The following is an 8,751-nucleotide window of genomic DNA, read 5'->3' as shown; positions in this document are numbered from 1 at the left end:
ATCTCTCTGTATATGATGGAGATTATTGATCCCTCTGTATATTATAGAGATTTTTGATCTCTCTGTATATGATGGAGATTATTGATCTCTCTGTATATCATAGAGATTATTGATCTCTCTGTATATGATGGAGATTATTGATCTTTCTGTATATGATGGAGATTATTGATTTCTTTGTAGATAATGGAGATTATTGATCTCTCTGTATATTAAGGAGATTATTGATCCCTCTGTATATGATGGAGATTATTGATCTCTCTGTATATGATGGAGATTATTGATCCCTCTGTATATTATAGAGATTATTGATCTCTCTGTATATGATGGAGATTATTGATCTCTCTGTATATCATAGAGATTATTGATCTCTCTGTATATGATGGAGATTATTGATCTCTCTGTATATGATGGAGATTATTGATCTCTCTGTATATGATGGAGATTATTGATCCCTCTGTATATTATAGAGATTATTGATCTCTCTGTATATGATGGAGATTATTGGTCTCTCTGTATATGATGGAGATTATTGATCTCTCTGTATATGATGGAGATTATTGATCTCTCTGTATATGATGGAGATTATTGATCTCTCTGTATAGGATGGAGATTATTGATCTCTCTGTATATAATGGAGATTATTGATTTCTTTGTAGATTATGGAGATTATTGATCCCTCTGTATATTATAGAGATTATTGATCTCTCTGTATAGGATGGAGATTATTGATCTCTCTGTATATTATAGAGATTATTGATCTCTCTGTATATGATGGAGATTATTGATCCCTCTGTATATTATAGAGATTATTGATCTCTCTGTATATGATGGAGATTATTGATCGCTCTGTAGATGATGAAGATTATTGATCTCTTTGTATATGATGGAGATTATTGATCCCTCTGTATATTATAGAGATTATTGATCTCTCTGTATATTATGGAGATTATTGATCCCCCTGTATATTATAGAGATTATTGATCTCTCTGTAGATGATGGAGATTTTTGATCTCTGTGTAGATGATGGAGATTATTGATCCCTCTGTATATGATGGAGATTATTGATCCCTCTGTATATTAAAGAGATTATTGATCTCTCTTTATATGATGGAGATTATTGATCCCTCTGTATATTATAGAGATTATTGATCCCTCTGTATATGATGGAGATTATTGGTCCCTCTGTATATTATGGAGATTATTGATCTCTCTGTATAGGATGGAGATTATTGATCCCTCTGTATATTATAGAGATTATTGATCTCTCTGTATATGATGGAGATTATTGATCTCTCTGTATATTATGGAGATTATTGATCTCTCTGTATATGATGGAGATTATTGATCTCTCTGTATATGATGGAGATTATTGATCCCTCTGTATATTATAGAGATTATTGATCTCTCTGTATATGATGGAGATTATTGATCTCTCTGTATATTATGGAGATTATTGATCTCTCTGTATATGATGGAGATTATTGATTTATTTGTAGATGATGGAGATTATTGATCTCTCTGTATATGATGGAGATCATTGATCTCCCTATATATGATGGAGATTATTGATCTCTCTATATATTATGGAGATTATTGATCTCTCTGTATATGATGGAGATTATTGATCTTTCTGTATATGATGGAGATTATTGATTTATTTGTAGATGATGGAGATTATTGATCTCTCTGTATATGATGGAGATTATTGATCTTTCTGTATATGATGGAGATTATTGATTTCTTTGTAGATGATGGAGATCATTGATCCCTCTGTATATTATAGAGATTATTGATCTCTCTGTATATGATGGAGATTATTGATCTCTCTGTATATGATGGAGATTATTGATCTCTCGGTAGATGATAGAGATTATTGATCTCTCTGTATATGATGGAGATTATTGATCTCTCTGTAGATGATGGAGATTATTGATCCCTCTGTATATTATAGAGATTATTGATCTCTCTGTATATGATGGAGATTATGGATCCCTCTGTATATTATGGAGATTATTGATTTCTGTATATTATAGAGATTATTGATCTCTCTGTATATCATAGAGATTATTGATCTATCTGTATTTTATGGAGATTATTGATCTATCTGTATATGATGGAGATTATTGATCTCTCTGTATATGATGGAGATTATTGATCTCTCTGTATATAATGGAGATTATTGATCTCTCTGTATGTGATGGAGATTATTGATCTCTCTGTATGTGATGGAGATTATTGATCTCTCTGTATATGATGGAGATTATTGATCTCTCTGTATATGATGGAGATTATTGATCTCTCTGTATATGATGGAGATTATTGATCTTTCTGTATATGATGGAGATTATTGATTTATTTGTAGATGATGGAGATTATTGATCTCTCTGTATATGATGGAGATTATTGATCTTTCTGTAAATGATGGAGATTATTGATTTCTTTGTAGATGATGGAGATTATTGATCCCTCTGTATATTATAGAGATTATTGATCTCTCTGTATATGATGGAGATTATTGATCTCTCTGTAGATGATGGAGATTATTGATCTCTGTGTATGATGGAGATAATTGATCTCTAGGTAGATGATAGAGATTATTGATCTCTCTGTATATGATGGAGATTATTGATCTCTCTGTAGATGATGGAGATTATTGATCCCTCTATATATCATAGAGATTATTGATCTCTCTGTATATGATGGAGATTATTGATCCCTCTGTATATTATGGAGATTATTGATCTCTCTGTATATTATAGAGATTATTGATCTCTCTGTATATGATGGAGATTATTGATCCCTCTGTATATTATGGAGATTATTGATCTCTGTATATTATAGAGATTATTGATCTCTCTGTATATCATAGAGATTATTGATCTATCTGTATATTATGGAGATTGATCTCTCTGTATATGATGGAGATTATTGATCTATCTGTATATGATGGAGATTATTGATGGCTCTGTATATGATGGAGATTATTGATCTCTCTGTATATAATGGAGATTATTGATCTCTCTGTATATTATGGAGATTATTGATCCCTCTGTATATGATGGAGATTATTGATCTCTCTGTATATGATGGAGATTATTGATCTCTCTGTATATGATGGAGATTATTGATCCCTCTGTATATTATAGAGATTATTGATCTCTCTGTATATGATGGAGATTATTGATCTCTCTGTATATCATAGAGATTATTGATCTCTCTGTATATGATGGAGATTATTGATCTCTCTGTATATGATGGAGATTATTGATCTTTCTGTATATGATGGAGATTATTGATTTCTTTGTAGATAATGGAGATTATTGATCTCTCTGTATATTAAGGAGATTATTGATCCCTCTGTATATGATGGAGATTATTGATCTCTCTGTATATGATGGAGATTATTGATCCCTCTGTATATTATAGAGATTATTGATCTCTCTGTATATGATGGAGATTATTGATCTCTCTGTATATCATAGAGATTATTGATCTCTCTGTATATGATGGAGATTATTGATCTCTCTGTATATGATGGAGATTATTGATCTCTCTGTATATGATGGAGATTATTGATCTCTCTGTATATGATGGAGATTATTGATCTCTCTGTAGATGATGGAGATTATTGATCCCTCTGTATATTATAGAGATTATTGATCTCTCTGTATATGATGGAGATTATTGATCTCTCTGTATATGATGGAGATTATTGATCTCTCTGTATATGATGGAGATTATTGATCTCTCTGTATATGATGGAGATTATTGATCCCTCTGTATATTATAGAGATTATTGATCTCTCTGTATATGATGGAGATTATTGATCTCTCTGTATATGATGGAGATTATTGATCTCTCTGTATATTATGGAGATTATTGATCTCTCTGTATATGATGGAGATTATTGATCCCTCTGTCTATTATAGAGATTATTGATCTCTCTGTATATGATGGAGATTATTGATCCCTCTGTATATTATAGAGATTATTGATCTCTCTGTATATGATGGAGATTATTGATCTCTCTGTATATGATGGAGATTATTGATCTCTCTGTATATGATGGAGATTATTGATCTCTCTGTATATGATGGAGATTATTGATTTCTTTGTAGATTATGGAGATTATTGATCCCTCTGTATATGATGAAGATTATTGATCTCTCTGTATATGATGGAGATTATTGATCTCTCTGTATATGATGGAGATTATTGATCTCTCTGTATATTATGGAGATTATTGATCTCTCTGTATATGATGGAGATTATTGATCCCTCTGTCTATTATAGAGATTATTGATCTCTCTGTATATGATGGAGATTATTGATCCCTCTGTATATTATAGAGATTATTGATCTCTCTGTATATGATGGAGATTATTGATCTCTCTGTATATGATGGAGATTATTGATCTCTCTGTATATGATGGAGATTATTGATCTCTCTGTATATGATGGAGATTATTGATTTCTTTGTAGATTATGGAGATTATTGATCCCTCTGTATATTATAGAGATTATTGATCTCTCTGTATAGGATGGAGATTATTGATCTCTCTGTATATGATGGAGATTATTGATCTCTCTGTATATGATGGAGATTATTGATCTCTCTGTATATTATGGAGATTATTGATCTCTCTGTATATGATGGAGATTATTGATCCCTCTGTATATTATAGAGATTATTGATCTCTCTGTATATGATGGAGATTATTGATCCCTCTGTATATTATAGAGATTATTGATCTCTCTGTATATGATGGAGATTATTGATCTCTCTGTATATAATGGAGATTATTGATCTCTCTGTATATGATGGAGATTATTGATCTCTCTGTATATGATGGAGATTATTGATCCCTCTGTATATTATAGAGATTATTGATCTCTCTGTATATGATGGAGATAATTGATCTCTCTGTATATGATGGAGATTATTGATCTCTCTGTATATGATGGAGATTATTGATCTCTCTGTATATGATGGAGATTATTGATCTCTCTGTATATGATGGAGATTATTGATCTCTCTGTATATTATGGAGATTATTGATCTCTCTGTATATGATGGAGATTATTGATCTCTCTGTATATGATGGAGATTATTGATCTCTCTGTATATTATAGAGATTATTGATCTCTCTGTATATGATGGAGATTATTGATCCCTCTGTATATTATAGAGATTATTGATCTCTCTGTATATGATGGAGATTATTGATCTCTCTGTATATAATGGAGATTATTGATCTCTCTGTATATGATGGAGATTATTGATCTCTCTGTATATGATGGAGATTATTGATCCCTCTGTCTATTATAGAGATTATTGATCTCTCTGTATATGATGGAGATTATTGATCCCTCTGTATATTATAGAGATTATTGATCTCTCTGTATATGATGGAGATTATTGATCTCTCTGTATATGATGGAGATTATTGATCCCTCTGTCTATTATAGAGATTATTGATCTCTCTGTATATGATGGAGATTATTGATCCCTCTGTATATGATGGAGATTATTGATCTCTCTGTATAGGATGGAGATTATTGATCTCTCTGTATAGGATGGAGATTATTGATCTCTCTGTATATGATGGAGATTATTGATTTCTTTGTAGATTATTGATCCCTCTGTATATTATAGAGATTATTGATCTCTCTGTATAGGATGGAGATTATTGATCTCTCTGTATATGATGGAGATTATTGATTTCTTTGTAGATTATGGAGATTATTGATCCCTCTGTATATTATAGAGATTATTGATCTCTCTGTATATGATGGAGATAATTGATCTCTCTGTATATGATGGAGATAATTGATCTCTCTGTCGGATGTGATGGAGATAATTGATCTCTGTTGATATTACAGGTCACGTGACAACAGAGAAAATTGCATTGTTTCCAGGGTGACGGATCTCCCCTCCCCCCATCCGGGAATTTTCAGCCCCTCCTCTCACGGAATGTGATTTGTAGACGAAGCTCCTCCTCTAATCTCGCTCAATCACAGCAGAGCTGCCCATCCCCCTCTCTCCTCAGTTCCCATCATTATCTCCAGATCCCGCCTTCTCCTCTTCACCAATTGTGTGTGAGAAGATTTTCTCCCGCGCTGTCTCCGCCCTCTGACTCCTCCTGGCGGAGGCAACCAATGGACGGCGCGCTGCCGATTTCCAGCGCGGGGTTTAGCTCCTCCTCCGGGATCCGTCCAATCACACGCGAGTGGCTTTCTCCGCCTTTTTTCTCCCCCCTCCGTCCCCCCTCCTCGCCTCCCTGGGCTCCTCCTCCTGAGATCTGGCCCCTCCCACAGTGTCGGTGAGGATTCGGTGAGCGGGACGGCGGAGGATGGAGCGGCCGCTGCTGCTCGAGAACCTTCCTCAGGTGAGACCGGGAGAGGAGAGGGGGGAGGGCAGAGAACCGGGGGGAGGGGAGAGGACCGGGGGGACCCCGTCCTCCTCCTCTGTGTGTGAGGAGAGGAGAGCCCGCCCTGTGTGAGGAGAGAGCAGGGACCTCCCCTCCCCCCCCCCTCCATCATATACACGACCCGTTATATGTATATATGAGAGAGAGAGAGATATATATATATACACCCCCCATCTCTATATACTGTGTATGGAGGGGAGAGGCTGTATACAGAGATATGTGATCAGTGTATATATAATGTATACAGAGATCTCCTCCTCCCCCCTCCTATATTATCTATACAGGAGACCTCATCATCTGTATACCACCCCCTGTGTATATATAATGTATACCACCCCCCTGTATATATAATGTATACACCCCCCTGTGTATATATAATGTATACACCCCCCTGTATATATAATGTATACCACCACCCCTGTATATATAATGTTTACCACCCCCTGTATATATAATGTATACCACCCCCCATGTATATATAATGTATACCACCACCCCTGTATATATAATGTTTACCACCCCCTGTATATATAATGTATACCACCACCCCTGTATATATAATGTATACCACCCCCCTGTATATATAATGTATACCACCCCCCTGTGTATATATAATGTATACCACCCCCCTGTATATATAATGTATACCACCCCCCATGTATATATAATGTATACCACCCCCCATGTATATATAATGTATACCACCCCCCATGTATATATAATGTATACCACCCCCCCATGTATATATAATGTATACCACCCCCCCATGTATATATAATGTATACCACCCCCCCATGTATATATAATGTATACCACCCCCCATGTATACCACCACCCCTGTATATATAATGTATACCACCCCCATGTATATATAATGTATACCACCCCCCATGTATATATAATGTATACCACCCCCCCTGTATATATAATGTATACCACCCCCATGTATACCACCACCCCTGTATATATAATGTATACCACCACCCCCATGTATATATAATGTATACCACCACCCCTGTGTATATATAATGTATACCACCCTCCGTGTGTGTGTGTGTGTATATAATGTTTACCACCCCCTCCCCCTGTGTATATATAATGTATACCACACCCCCCTGTATATATAATGTATACCACCCCCCTGTGTATATAATGTATACAGAGATCTCCTATATCATCTATACAGGAGACCTCATCTGTATACCACCCCTCCCCCTGTATATGTAATGTATACCACCCCGTGTATATATGATTTATACCACCCCTCCCCCTGTGTATATATAATGTATACCACCCCTCCCCCTGTGTGTATATATACACGTATACCGCTCCCCCTGTATATATACACGTATACCGCTCCCCATGTATATATACACGTATACCACCCCCCCTGTATGTGTATATATAATGTATACCATCTCCTGACTTCTCTATACAGTCAGTGCATTCCATCTATACATGTGTGTGGAGAGGAGAGCCCCCCCCCCCACTGACCATAATGTATAGGGGACCGTCCTTGCCCATATATAATGTACGGGGGTGCGTCCTTGCCTGTATATAATGTACGGGGGCGTCCTTGCCCGTATATAATGTACGGGGGCGTCCTTGCCCGTATATAATGTACGGGGGGAGCGTCCTTGCCCGTATATAATGTACGGGGGGGGGCGTCCTTGCCCGTATATAATGTACGGGGGGCGTCCTTGCCCGTATATAATGTACGGGGGGGGGCGTCCTTGCCCGTATATAATGTACGGGGGGGGCGTCCTTGCCCGTATATAATGTACGGGGGGGGAGTCATTGCCCGTATATAATGTACGGGGGGGAGTCGTTGCCCGTATATAATGTACGGGGGGGAGTCGTTGCCCGTATATAATGTACGGGGGGGGAGTCGTTGCCCGTATATAATGTACGGGGGGGGAGTCGTTGCCCGTATATAATGTACGGGGGGGCGTCCTTGCCCGTATATAATGTACGGGGGGGGGCGTCCTTGCCCGTATATAATGTACGGGGGGGGCGTCCTTGCCCGTATATAATGTACGGGGGGGGAGTCATTGCCCGTATATAATGTACGGGGGGGGGGAGTCGTTGCCCGTATATAATGTACGGGGGGGGAGTCGTTGCCCGTATATAATGTACGGGGGGGAGTCGTTGCCCGTATATAATGTACGGGGGGGGAGTCGTTGCCCGTATATAATGTACGGGGGGGAGTCGTTGCCCGTATATAATGTACGGGGGGGGAGTCGTTGCCCGTATATAATGTACGGGGGGGGGAGTCGTTGCCCGTATATAATGTACGGGGGGGAGTCGTTGCCCGTATAT

General features: G+C 37.2%; 1 protein-coding gene across 1 annotated transcript in view; it reads left to right on the top strand.

The window, feature by feature from the left end:
• Window positions 1–6,340: 6,340 nt before the first annotated feature.
• Window positions 6,341–8,751, top strand: part of LOC143997794 (uncharacterized) — a gene marked incomplete in the record, with an annotated part of 65,783 nt that continues 63,372 nt past the window's right edge. Inside the window, 1 exon segment of the mRNA XM_077493599.1 lies at window positions 6,341–6,390.

Source organism: Lithobates pipiens, unplaced genomic scaffold, assembly GCF_037356315.1.
Source record: "Lithobates pipiens isolate NorthernLeopardFrog02 unplaced genomic scaffold, aLitPip1_a1.2 Scaffold_19, whole genome shotgun sequence".
Lineage (NCBI taxonomy): Eukaryota > Metazoa > Chordata > Amphibia > Anura > Ranidae > Lithobates > Lithobates pipiens.
The sequence above is the reverse complement of the archived record's forward strand: the minus strand, read 5'-3'. Positions and strand labels throughout refer to the sequence as shown.